We start from the raw sequence: 12,519 nt of genomic DNA, 5'->3' as shown, positions 1-12,519 counted from the left end.
AAGAGAGATGCTGGATTTGCTTGTTTGTTTGTTTGTTTTTACCATGGCTCCCCCTCTTGGGGAATCTTGACTTACTTGGTAGCTGACCTTAGTAAAGACTTCAGTGTTGCTCTGCAATCTTATATTTGCCACTAATCATCTGTACCTCTCATTTACCACAATGAGTGATCCAAGCCCTACCACTCTTCAAATCCCCATCCCCACCTCTGCCTCCCTCACTCTTAGCAGGATTCCTTTCTGATATCCTTACAGAGATACATGCCATTAAGTATGAACTTTTTACTTCTTTCCCCTCTCTTCAAACATATCTATATGTATGTATGTATGTATGTATGTATGTATGTATGTATGTATGTGTTTCCCAACCTATTTTTTCTTAATTTCCCCCAGTGTCAGCAAGGGGTGTCCCTCCTCGTCTGCAGTGTCTTAATGCAAATTTTTCCCCCACTTCTGACTCCTTGCTACATGACTCATCGTGTCTGCCTCCCATGCCTTCAAATTTTCTCTCTCTGCTTACTTCTCCACCCACCTTGCAGCTATAATTATGCTTAGTCTCATTTGGGGGGAAGTCATCTTTTTCTACTTGCCCTTTAGATGTGGGGTTCCACAGCATTCTGTCCTAAGCTTACTCAAAATCTCCTTATTGATCCCAGGTACTCTCATTAGTCAAATACTTCCCAAACACCAAATATCCTTCAAATAATATCCATAGTTCTCTCCCATTACTTTTTTTTATGAGTTGCAGGCCCATATTTCCAAATGATTCCTGATGATAGCTCCACCCAGATATCACATAGGCCTTTCAAACTCAGCATGTCCAAATTGAATACATCTTTCCTACCTCCTACTTTTAACCCTCTTCTTTACCTGTTTTCCTTCTCTCAACTGATAACCACAACAACCACCCAAACACCTGGATCCAAAACCTGGGAATCACCATTGATAACTTTAGGATTTTCCACATTACATTGGATACCAACTGTTTATTCTACTTCCTTAATATCACCATCTGGTAATTCCATTCTGTCATATCAATTCTACCTGCTTAACAATTCCAGGACTTTGCTTTTTATGCACCTCTCAATTACGCTATTTTAATAAACTCCTAACTGGTCTCTTTTCTTCCTCTAGGCCTCTCCAATCTGTGTTCTATGCTATAGACAGAGCAGACTACTCATTCCCTAAATAACCTAGAACATTATCTTCTCTCTACTATAAGTCAATACTTAATAATAGCACATAGTATATGTTGTAATCATCTGTTTACATATCAGTGAATCTTTCACTTGATTTAGAGTTGCTTGAGGGCAGGCTCACTCTTTATTTGACTTACTTTTAATTCAAAGTTAATTAATGTATGTGATTCTGTTTGGTGCATCTAATAGAAAGGCAGCAAAAGACACCATCACTGTATCTATCCGAATGGCTAAAAATTTAAAAGGCAGAAAACACCAAGCATTGGGATACCTGGAATTCTCTTACATTGCTAAGCAGAGTATAAGTTGATATAAACACATTGGAAAACTACTTGGAAGTCATAGATAGGTAGATGATAGATAGATAGATAGATAGATAGATAGATAGATAGATAGATAATAAATAGGGGCAGATATTCTATGAAAAAGCAAAATCACTCTTAGATATATCCTCAACCTAAATGTATACACATGTATACCCCCCCAAAATACAAAAACATTCATCCAGCACATAATAATTCCCAAATAGAAACAATGTGAATGTCTATTAACCATAGAATTAATACTATACAGCATTGAGAAGGAAATAACTATTTCTATAAAACAAACACAACATGAATAAATCTCACAAACAATGTTGAGTGAAAGAAGCCAGACGTAAAAGAATATATACTATAGAATTTTATTCATATAAAGTTAAAAGACAGGCAAAATTAATCTATGGCATTAGTTATAGTGACTATCCTTGCAGGGGAATAAATGACTGGGAGGAGACATTAAGGGGTTTCTAGGATGCTGGTAATGTGGTAATGTTATTTTTTGATCTGGGTAATAGCTACATAGGTGTGTTCAGATTGTAAAATTCATCAAGTGGATGCTTATTTGTGCACTTGTTATGTGTATATAATACACTTAATGTAAAAAATTTTCTTTAAAAATATATTTTGAATATTACCTATCTTTTCAATTTTTAAGAGTTCCTCTGCTTTCAAATTTTTTAAAAATATGGAATGCTTCACAAATTTGCGTGTCATCCTTGAGCAGGGGCCATGCTAATCTTCATTTCCAATTTTAGTACATGTGCTGCCAAAACGAGCACTGCTTTTGAAAATTTTTAGTATTCCATTTATGAGTTGTCTCTTGAAATTCTTTCCTCCACTTCAGAATTACTACTTTAATCTCTTGCATCGCCTGTTGCTGTTCTCCAAACTGGTCTCTCTGCCTCTCATCAGTCTCTTTCCCTACACACTCAGTTCTATACTAAAGCCCACATCTGATCACATCTTATTCCTCTACTCAAAAGCCTTTAGTGGCTCCCCTTCATAGAATAAAAGTCACCACAATGTAGCAACTGACTGTAAGATGGAAGTGAGAGAGAGGGGAGTCAGCGAGGACACTTTGCAAGTGGGTGACCTAGGGGTGGTATCCTGAACAAAAATATGAAAGGAAAGATGAGTAAGACCTGGAGGAGAGTGATGAGTCCAGATTAGAACATACTAAGTTCGAAGTCAGGAATTAACAAAATTGGGTGGAAGCTCCAGTTCTAAAGATCTAATCAAAGATTCAACACACTGTAAAAAAAATGGACAAATGGGGAAAAGAAGTGAAAACCTTAGTCAAACCTATACAAAGGGAGACTGATTATAAAAACAAGGAGTGAATTCTCATCAGGTAATTTGACTCCGAAGGAACTTATCCTCTGCTATAGCTGATAACACCTAAAATCTCAAATCAATGCAGTAGTCATTAGCTATGCTCCACTAAATCAGTTTTTCCCACTCCTCACCTCTTCCATGTGCATTTAATACCAGTCAGGACCTGCAGCTGGAGGGGCCACCCAGGAGCTACAGTGACTCCCAGTGTCCTGCAGAACTATCTGTGTGGCCTACCTAATCCACCACAGACTCTAGAGCTGGGTCTTTCTCAAATCAGAGCCTCTAATAGCCAGGAGTCAGCAGAAGAAACCACAGCCCTATCCCAAATCCTCAGCTCCTCCCCAGGTATTTAGAGCCCAGAAAAAAGACACTGTTTACTCTTCTCTATTATGCCAACAAGGCAGAGTCCTGAGGCCCTTCTTAACCCTCACTCTCAAAGATACCACTGCTCAGCAACATCTCCTTTTAGATCCAAGCTCTCATTTTTTAATATGTCTTCAGTAAGTTCTCCAACCCTTCATTCTTAAACCCAAAACAGCTCTTTTTCAGTGTTTATTATATATTGCTAAATTGGGTTGGGGGGAGAAGGAGGTTATAATATATCTATCATGTATCCCTATTTTAGTTATAAGAAGTATCCCTTTTATATATATATATATATATATATATATATATATATATATATATATCTGTGCTTATACAAGCACATTTAAACACACATACATAAAAAATGAAGGAAATATACCAAAATGTTAACAGTAAATATAATTTAGAAATAAGGGTACGGGTAGTTTTATTTTTTCTTTGTGTTTTTATATGTCATATCATTTTATAATGCATATATATTAATTTTTTAACAAGGGATAAATCCGCCTTTTTTTAGTTCAAAAATAGAAAAGTGTTTCCAATCCAGGTGTGGTGGATTAAGCTGTTAACAGAACAATTTCCATAAAGGTGGCAACTAAAAGCTCTGAGGATACCTAGAGATTCTGGATAATTAAAACAAAAAAAATACAGGCAGATTTTGGATGGGAGTTGAAACTGGTCAGAAAGAACTGGCATGGGGTGAGTTTTTATTTTTTATAGTTTTAGACTGAACACAAACTACTGTTACAGCATGGCATAAGATGGCGAAAACTCTGATAGAAAACCTTTTGGTTGTCTGGCCTAAAGAACCAGATGTCAGAACCCACGGCAACTACAACCACTTGAAAATGCTGAGGGAATCCTGGAAAGGAGAGAAGCAGAATAGGAAAACCCCCATATTCTGTGCATAGACTTAGCCAAGGTCTCTTGCTAATACTTGGGCCCTTGTACCCTACATGCCTGAGGTATACTCAAATCACATTACAGCTAGAACTAAAACATTTTAACTGATAATAGAGCTAATGTCCTCCATAGGTGAGAGAGAGTTTGTGGTCCAAGGCTAACCAAGTTAATTGTTTACTAAAATAAAAAAAATCAATGATTTTTGGACAAATATCCTAGAATCCAGATTCTGCACAACCTAACAATTAGCATGTCCAGTATACAACCCAAAATTGCCCATCATACAAAACCACGACAAAATAAAATTTAAAAAAAAAAACAGGAAAATGTGACGAACTCATTCTCAAGAGAAAAGACAATTAGTTAAGTTCAACACAGAGATGACTCCAGATGTTGGAATTATCAGACAAGGCCTTTAAAGAAAATATCATAACTGTAGTTAAAGAGGTAAAGAAAAATATGCTTGTAATGAATGATAAAAAGAAGGAAATCTCGAGAAAGGAAATAGATACTATAAAAAAAGTTACTAAAATTTTAAACTGAAAAATACAGCATCTGGGGGAAAATACCTGGACTCAAGAGCAGAATGGAAAATACATGAAGATAGATCAATAGAAATTCTCCAATCTAAAGAAAAGAGAGAACAAAGAACAGAAAATAAAATGAGCAGAGCTTCAGGGATCTATGGGACAATATCAAAAGATCTAAAATATAGGTAATTGTCCCAGAAAGAGAGAAGATAAAAGAAAAGATATATATAATAATGATCAAAAACTTCCAAAATTGGGTGAACCCCAAACAGGATACATATAAAGAAAACAATGCCTAATACATCATAATCAAGTGGATTAAGCCAAGGATAAAAAATAAATATTGCAGGTAGCCAGAGAGAAACAAAATATTATATATAGGGGAACAGTATTCAAATGATCATGGTCTTCTTATCAGAAACCACAAAGGCCAGAGGACAGTGGAACAACTTAAAGTGCCTAGAGAAAAATTGTCAACCCCAAATTCTGTAACCAATGAAAGGATCCTTAAAAATTGAAGATGAAGGTATTTTCGGATAAAAGAAAATTAAGAAAACTATTGTCAGTAGACCTGTACTAGAAGAAATAAGTTCTTTAGACAGAAGGGAAATAATATTGGAGGGAAACAGATATTAAGGAAAGAATGTAGACCATCAGCAATAGCACCAAATATAAACTCAGTAGTCAGTATTTATTTAGTCATGTGTTGAGATATAAAATACTGAAAGTGGCTAAAAGGGATTTAAGAAGGTAGCAAAATAATTTATTGAAAAGACAGACAGAGTTCACATAATATCAGTAAAGCCATAAAACAGTTTCCTACTATTAAACACATGGTTAGTCTCCCTGCTTCTTCACTATAAATATGTGGGGGTTTTAACCAGTGTGGCTGAAGGAGGTGTCTCAGAGCTGGTCCAGAATGGATCATTTCATACGTACCTCAGGGAGATCTTGCTTTATGATGCCTGATCTGTAATGAGATGGCGACTCCTCTTTTCAGGGCCTTTTTTTTTTTTTACTAAAAATTAAATTTTACTTTTAGATCTGTCCATGCGAGGTACACATGTATCCCTGGAAATCTGTAAACCTCTAGATATACCTAGGTTTTAAAGTGTGAATTACATATAGGACTCAAATGTGTTTGCTGAATTTCTTTGAATTCAAATGGAAGACATAGAAATAATAATGAGATAATATTTGAAAACAATTATAAGATAATTTTAAAATAAAATAGTGATAGAATTACGGTTAGAGTGTTAGATTTATACAATGTTAATGCAAATTGGTTTAATTTTGAGAAGCAAAATGTTATCAAGAATTAAAAAAAAAAGTTCATCCCACTCTTGCAAAGTTCATTCATTGGAAAAACTCCCAAGAAGCACTGCATATGAAGGTATTCAATTTAGTATAACTGAATAGTGTGAAGCTGAAAACAATCATTTCTAGTAAGAAGGGAATAATTAAGAAGATGACTGTTCATTAATGGAATAGAATATTAGGAAGCTATCAAAATATATTATGTGAGAAATAATGGCATGTAAATGTGTGTACCCTGATGCTCAGTAACAAAAGCAAATCACCAGTTACATGTTTACCGTGATTATGACTATGCACATACATGAATTAATTCACTTGAATTAATTCAGGGATCTATGAGACAATATCAAAAGATCTAAAATATCATTATGTATTAGGTGTTGTGCTATGCATAGGAAACACCAAGGTGATAATACATGGTTCCCCGCTCAGGAAGAAGGTTCAGTCTAAGTGGAAGTCATGCAAACATACTGAAAGGTATTGTAATTCTCAAAATGCTTTTGGAGGACAGAAGGAATATTAAAGCTTAGTGAAGAAGTGAGGAAAGACTTCACAAAGGGTCTAAGACATATGTGGACAATAATGAAAGGGAATACAAAGAAAAGAAATCAGTTGCTTTAGTGCAGACAGCTTAGGAATTATTTGTCTTTGCACTTTCAAATTTCTTATGTTAAATGTTTTTATAATAAAAAAGTGAAGACATAAAAATGAAACCTTCTATCTGACCACTGTGTGAAAGATTTGTATAAAATAAATCACAAACGTATCATAAAAAGAACATTTTAAGGAAAATGTAAAAAGGCTCTCTGAACATCCTCCTTCCTTCTCATTTCACTTAGGGATGGGCCAGGCAGCTTCTCCTGGTGGGAGCTCCTCCTGCCTCCCACCACCATCATGACACCACACATACAATAACCAACCTAAATGGTGGCTGGCTTGCCCTTTGTGAGGAGATTATTATTGATAGTTTGGAGTCTTTTTTGTTTTTACCTGAAGCTAGGAAGTAGCCATTCCAGCAGAACTCCTCAGTTGGGGAATACCACTTTAGTAGGTTGAACGGTGGCCCCTCCAAAACATATTTTCATGTCCTAATGTCCAGAAACTATAATTGTGACATTATTTGGAAAAAAATGGTCTTTGAGGATATAATTAGACTAAGGATCTTGAGAAGAGATCATCCTAGATTTAGAGTGGGCCCTAAATCTGATGATGGGTGGTCTTATAAGAGAAAGGAAGAGAGAGATTTGGAGCATAAACACATAGGGGAGGAAACCAAGATAAAAAGGCAGCTATTAGAATCATGCAGCCCCAAGAAAAAGATCTCCCGAAGCCACTAGAAGCTGGAACAGGCAAGGAAGGTGTGATGGTTAATTTTATGTGTCAACTTGGCTGGGACAAAGGATGTCCAGATATTTGATGATACATTATTTTGGGTGTTTCTGTATGGGTTTTTGGCTAAGATTAACATTTAAATCAGCAATCCGCAGGCTTTGAGTAAAGTGGAGTATCCTCCATAATTTAGGTGGGTTTCATCCAATCAGTTGAAGGGCTTAATAGAACAAAAAGTCCATCCTCCCCCAACCAAAGCAAGAGAGAATTTTCCAACAGATGGCCTATCACCTTGATCTGAGATATTGGCTCTTCCTGGTCCCACAGCAGACTGGAACACTGGCTCTCTTTGTTGAGAGAGAGAGAGAGAGAGAGAGAGAGAGGAAGAGAGAGAGAGACAGAGAGACAGAGACAGAGAGAGATTGACAGAAAGAGACAGAGAGAGAGAGACTGACAGACAGAGACAGAAAGAGACAGAGAGAAAGGGAGAGAAACAGAACCAATATCCTTCTTCCAATATCCTGGGAGAAGCCTGACTCCTGCCTACACCTTGATTTCAGACTCTTGCCCTCCAGAACTGTGAGAGAATAAATTTTCATCATTTTAAACCATCTAGTTTGTGATCATTTTTAATGGCAGCTCTAGGAAATTAAGAGAGTCACTATGGCTTCTGACTTTTCAGGACCTGGGCCAGGTGACCCTTGGACCATATTCAGAAATATGGACTTCCCTGGGTATTTTTAAGTTCAAAATATGAGTAAGGGACATATGTAGGAGTAAGAAAGCACAGTGTTACAGAATCATCCACATGGACCTGGATTCAAATTTTGATTCTAGTACTAACCACCTGGGTAGATCCAAACAGTGATAAATTGTGTTTCTCCTCTCCCTCTCCCTTTCCCCTGCTTCTCCTCTCATATGAAGCCTCTGTAGACAACTCTGATCCCATCTGACCTGAAATCCCTTGATTCCAACCAGAATGCCTTCTATTTTCCTCGACATGTATAGTGAGCACCCTATTTCTACCTTAGTGTTCTATACCCCTTTACCCCACCTACCAAAATCCTATTCCTTCTGAAAGGCACAGTTCATGCTCCTCTGCTCCAGGAAGCCTTCTGTCAACACCTCCCTCCTCTGAACTATAACACACATTCACAAAACAGTTCCTCTGACTCTTAGTGAGTACAGTACTGCCTTACATTGTTTCTTCTCCTCTCTGTGCAGACAGTTCTCAGCATGCAATCAGGCACCGTTTGAGAATTGGAAACAATTTCCTGTAGAAACAAAGTTATAGATGGTAGTCAGACTAGCAAAAAGTGTACCCAATACTTTACTCGGCTTTGAGCTTCTAGAAAGCAGGCCCCACGTACGCTCCAAGTAGTATAATTATGATCTATTATGCATAAGGAGAAGCAATATAGACGGTAACCCTCTGTTCTGGCTGCACCACCTTGCATAGCTGCCTCCTTTGCTAATATCCATGGTCCCAGCAAAGCTGCCTGTAACCAAGGGCCATGGGGCCATCTGGAGAGCTGACTCACTGCACCAGAAGGGGCTTCAGAGAGCCACCAGGGCCAGTCCCCTGATGCCAGGCAGGTCCAGGAGCAGACTACCCAGACAGGTGGTCAAAGGTGTCAAGAGAGAGGTAGTCAGCCCAGTGCTAAAAGAGCCTGACAAGCACAGAGTACTTCCCTAGATCCAACAGGAAGGAATGGGCCTCCTTGCCCTTGTTTGTGGCCCGGTGGTGGTGCTGGCATACGAGGTGGTGGCAGCATGCTGCAGAGATGGAAGCCTGCAGAGGGATGGAAAAGGAGAAGGCTTGGACTCCACTGAGACCAAAGTGAGCCCAGGCATCTTCCCTGGGACATGGCTACCTTTTCAGCCCTGGCCCAAGCCTGGACAATCACTTGCCCTCTCGCTGGGGTGAGGCTCAGAGATAGGAATCCCTCCCACTGCCGTTAGGGGCTGGGGGCTTTTTCTTTGGCCCACAGGGGAACACAGAGCAGCCCAGTACTTTGCCTGGGGCAGGATAGAGACAACTGAGGTTTGTCTTCGATTGTCTCATGTTCTAGGTTAACACATTTGCTGCTAGGAGACAATATGATGTGGAAAGAATCCTTGATTTGGAACTGGATACACTTATGTTTGAATCCTTGCTTGACCATTTTGTTCATATGTGATCTTGGGAAAGTTATTTATTCTTTTCAGACTTCAGTTTCCTCATCTGGAAAATGGGAATAAAAACAGTGTCTTCCTCAAAGGGTAATGCGAAGATTAAAAGTTATGTTGAACATAATATGCAAATAACAAATATTAACTGCCTCCATTTTTTTACCTCAAAGTACCATACTGATATAAAAAAATTGATTTCATATAGCATGAAGAATCCATCTCAATTTCTATTGCTGTAAATATTGCTTTAAATAAATGTAGTACTGCTTAGAGGTTTAGCCAGCATTTTGCTATAGGGAGATGTGGTTGTGATGGTATGTTTTATAGTAGGATGTCATCTACATATTTGGAACATTTTATTCCTTTGGTGCTTTCTTATTCTGTGTCTTCTTCAGATTTATTTTTCACCATCCTACAGAAGAACTTCAGGTTGGACCCAGGCTCCTGGGTAAGTTTTCATTATTGCCAAGTGGAGTGGTAGAATGCTACTTGTTTTTGCATATTAATGTTTCTGAACAAATAAAAGACTGATAGTACTAATTATCTTTACTTAACTTAATAATATTCCTTTCTATTGTAGTAAATGAAATAACATAAGGTATCTGACATAGAATAGGTATTCAATAATTAGCAGCAGCTGATATTATTATTATCACTTCTATTATTATTATCAAGCAGGAGATGATAGGGGAAAACACTCAAGAAGAGAACTTTATCATTTATATTACCGACAGAAGTACCAAGTTCCAACTGGATACACATTACATCAAAGGCCTATTCAGTCATCTCAGCAAGATATTGACATATCCGTTCTGAAGTCAATGAAGTCCCCATAGTTGTCAGCTTGATCCTTGTGCCTGAGACCAGAGAGAAAAAGGAGGCTGGCCAGCTTAAAGTTCTTTTTAATTGTTCCAAACAAAAGGTAATGAGAAAGTGGAGAGCCCCTTCCTGGGGAAGTGTGGAGACACAAAGGCAGGACCCTCCCCTCAAGGAACTTAGAATCTCCTTTTAGCTCACTCTTCTCCTTATTATACTCACTTGTATGTTGCTGTGTAAGTGACTTTAAGTTTTTCTCAAGAGAGTCACTTTGAGATCACTAATTAGGCCTGTAAACCCATCAGAGACAAGGGCCGCTGCCTTTTATTTCTTTTGTTTCCCTCTCCCTCTCACAGAGACTAGAATAATACTCAGCACATAGCACAGCCTCAATGGAAGTTGCTGACTGTCTGACCTTGGTCAACAGGCTAGTTAGAAGCCCCAGCTTAAGTTGTGTTAAGTGGCATTCACTGGTGGCAGTGCCTGTCTGGCTGACTGGCTGGCGCAGACAGAGCAAAAGGAAGCACAAAGGTCAAGTATGCCAAGGGCAGTTCAGTCAGGAAAGCCAGGCCATGAGCAGATAGGGCTGGAGGAGGTGGCCAAGGGGGTGTGGCTCAGTCATCTCCTTTGGTAGATTAGATATAATTACCCCTATAGCATGTGCCCAGATTACCTTCTGTGGAATTGAGTCTGACAGCAAACTGCCTGTTAAAATTGATAGAAACTAAAGGGAAGGTAGAGGTGCAGGGGAGGGGGCAGTTTGAAAAGCTTGACCTTTTAAGATATATTTAATCCGTAAAACATTTGATACTTTGGGTTGCTACTGCCACCACTACAGTTAAGGCACTTAGCTCTATGGGGTTTTGTGTGATATTTCCTTCTATCGGCTAAGAATTCGTTGACATATACACCGAAGCACAACATTCTGGTTGATAATGGAAATTCAGGGCAGTATTTTGTCTCCAGGAAGTAGAGGGGAGCATACCTGGAGTCAGGAAGGATTCCTAATGGAAACACTGAGATATTATGTGACTTAGAGACTGTCATGTCTCCTAAAATAGGTTTAACTGCCTCCCCACATAAAATCATAAGAATGAAAGGTCATCTAATCAAGTGCCCAGCCAGTGCCCAGCCAAATCTGAAAGTCTTGGAATAAAGTTCCTAAGGCCTGTTGGAAAAAGAGAGCAGATTTAATCCACATGGTTCCTGAAAGAGGAACTAGGAACAAAAGGTAGAAGACACAAGGAGGCTGATTTCAACTCAATATAAGGAAGAACTTTCTAACCCATTAGAGCCATTAAAATCTAAATGGGTTGCCTGCCAAGGTAATTAGTTCTCCAGTGGTTAAGTGTTTAAGTTTCTGATTTAGTCCTCCTAACCACATATCCTGCTTCTCTACTCAAATCTGCAAAACCAAAGTCCTAACTGCCCCTGACTTAAAGTGACTAAATAAGAGACATTGCATCCTAACCTCTATGGCTGTTGGGTCCAGGGCCAACCGCCAGTCTCAGTTGGTACAGTGCAGATTACTTGCCCTGGAAATCGAAGTAGGATCCCCCAAGACGGTCTTCTGGAGGAAGCATGGCTCCAGGCCAAGCACTTCCTGAGGTAAGTTAAGATGCTCCTGCTTTGACACTCAGGGAATTGAGCACTCCAGGTATTGGCGTTTCTTCTGTTCTTCGGGTTTCCAGGTGCCAGGGGAGCCTTTGGGGCTGGGCCAGCCAGGCCGTGTACAGCTGTCCATCCCACCTGTTTAGCTATTCTCCCAGGCAAGTCCTTTCTTCTGCCCCAGGGGAGAGTTGCCACCAAGCAAGCTTGGCAAGTAAATACAAGACTTTTACAAAACCCAAACCATTTTTCACTAGCTTGCTAGTACCCTAAAGGTACTCTAAGAGTAAAAGACATGAAATTATCATTCTTGACCTTTGACTCCACACAAATCATCATTTTCTTGAAAGAGTGGCTATTTACAAAGCAGAATTCAACCATTCAGGCCTGAGAGACTCAATCCGGGATGCACACTTTAAGAGGCAGATTTAAAGCTCTAGCCTCAGTTCCACTTAAGTTTTAAGGGCATTCAGTCCTTAAACAAATACTCATTTTAAAGAAAGCATTCGAGACTTTTAAGGGCTACTTTCAATAGTAATACTTAACATTTTGGAGGGGTGCGCACATCGATTTACAAAGCATTTTTCAGCACCAGCACTTAAAGGAGCAAAGAGCACACCCTGGAAC

General features: G+C 38.8%; 1 pseudogene; it reads right to left on the bottom strand.

The window, feature by feature from the left end:
- Positions 1-2,195: 2,195 nt before the first annotated feature.
- Positions 2,196-2,295, bottom strand: LOC118608130 (annotated as a pseudogene).
- Positions 2,296-12,519: the final 10,224 nt, after the last annotated feature.

Source organism: Rousettus aegyptiacus, unplaced genomic scaffold (assembly GCF_014176215.1).
Source record: "Rousettus aegyptiacus isolate mRouAeg1 unplaced genomic scaffold, mRouAeg1.p scaffold_m13_p_9, whole genome shotgun sequence".
Lineage (NCBI taxonomy): Eukaryota > Metazoa > Chordata > Mammalia > Chiroptera > Pteropodidae > Rousettus > Rousettus aegyptiacus.
This window is presented reverse-complemented; position numbering and strand designations above follow the sequence as displayed.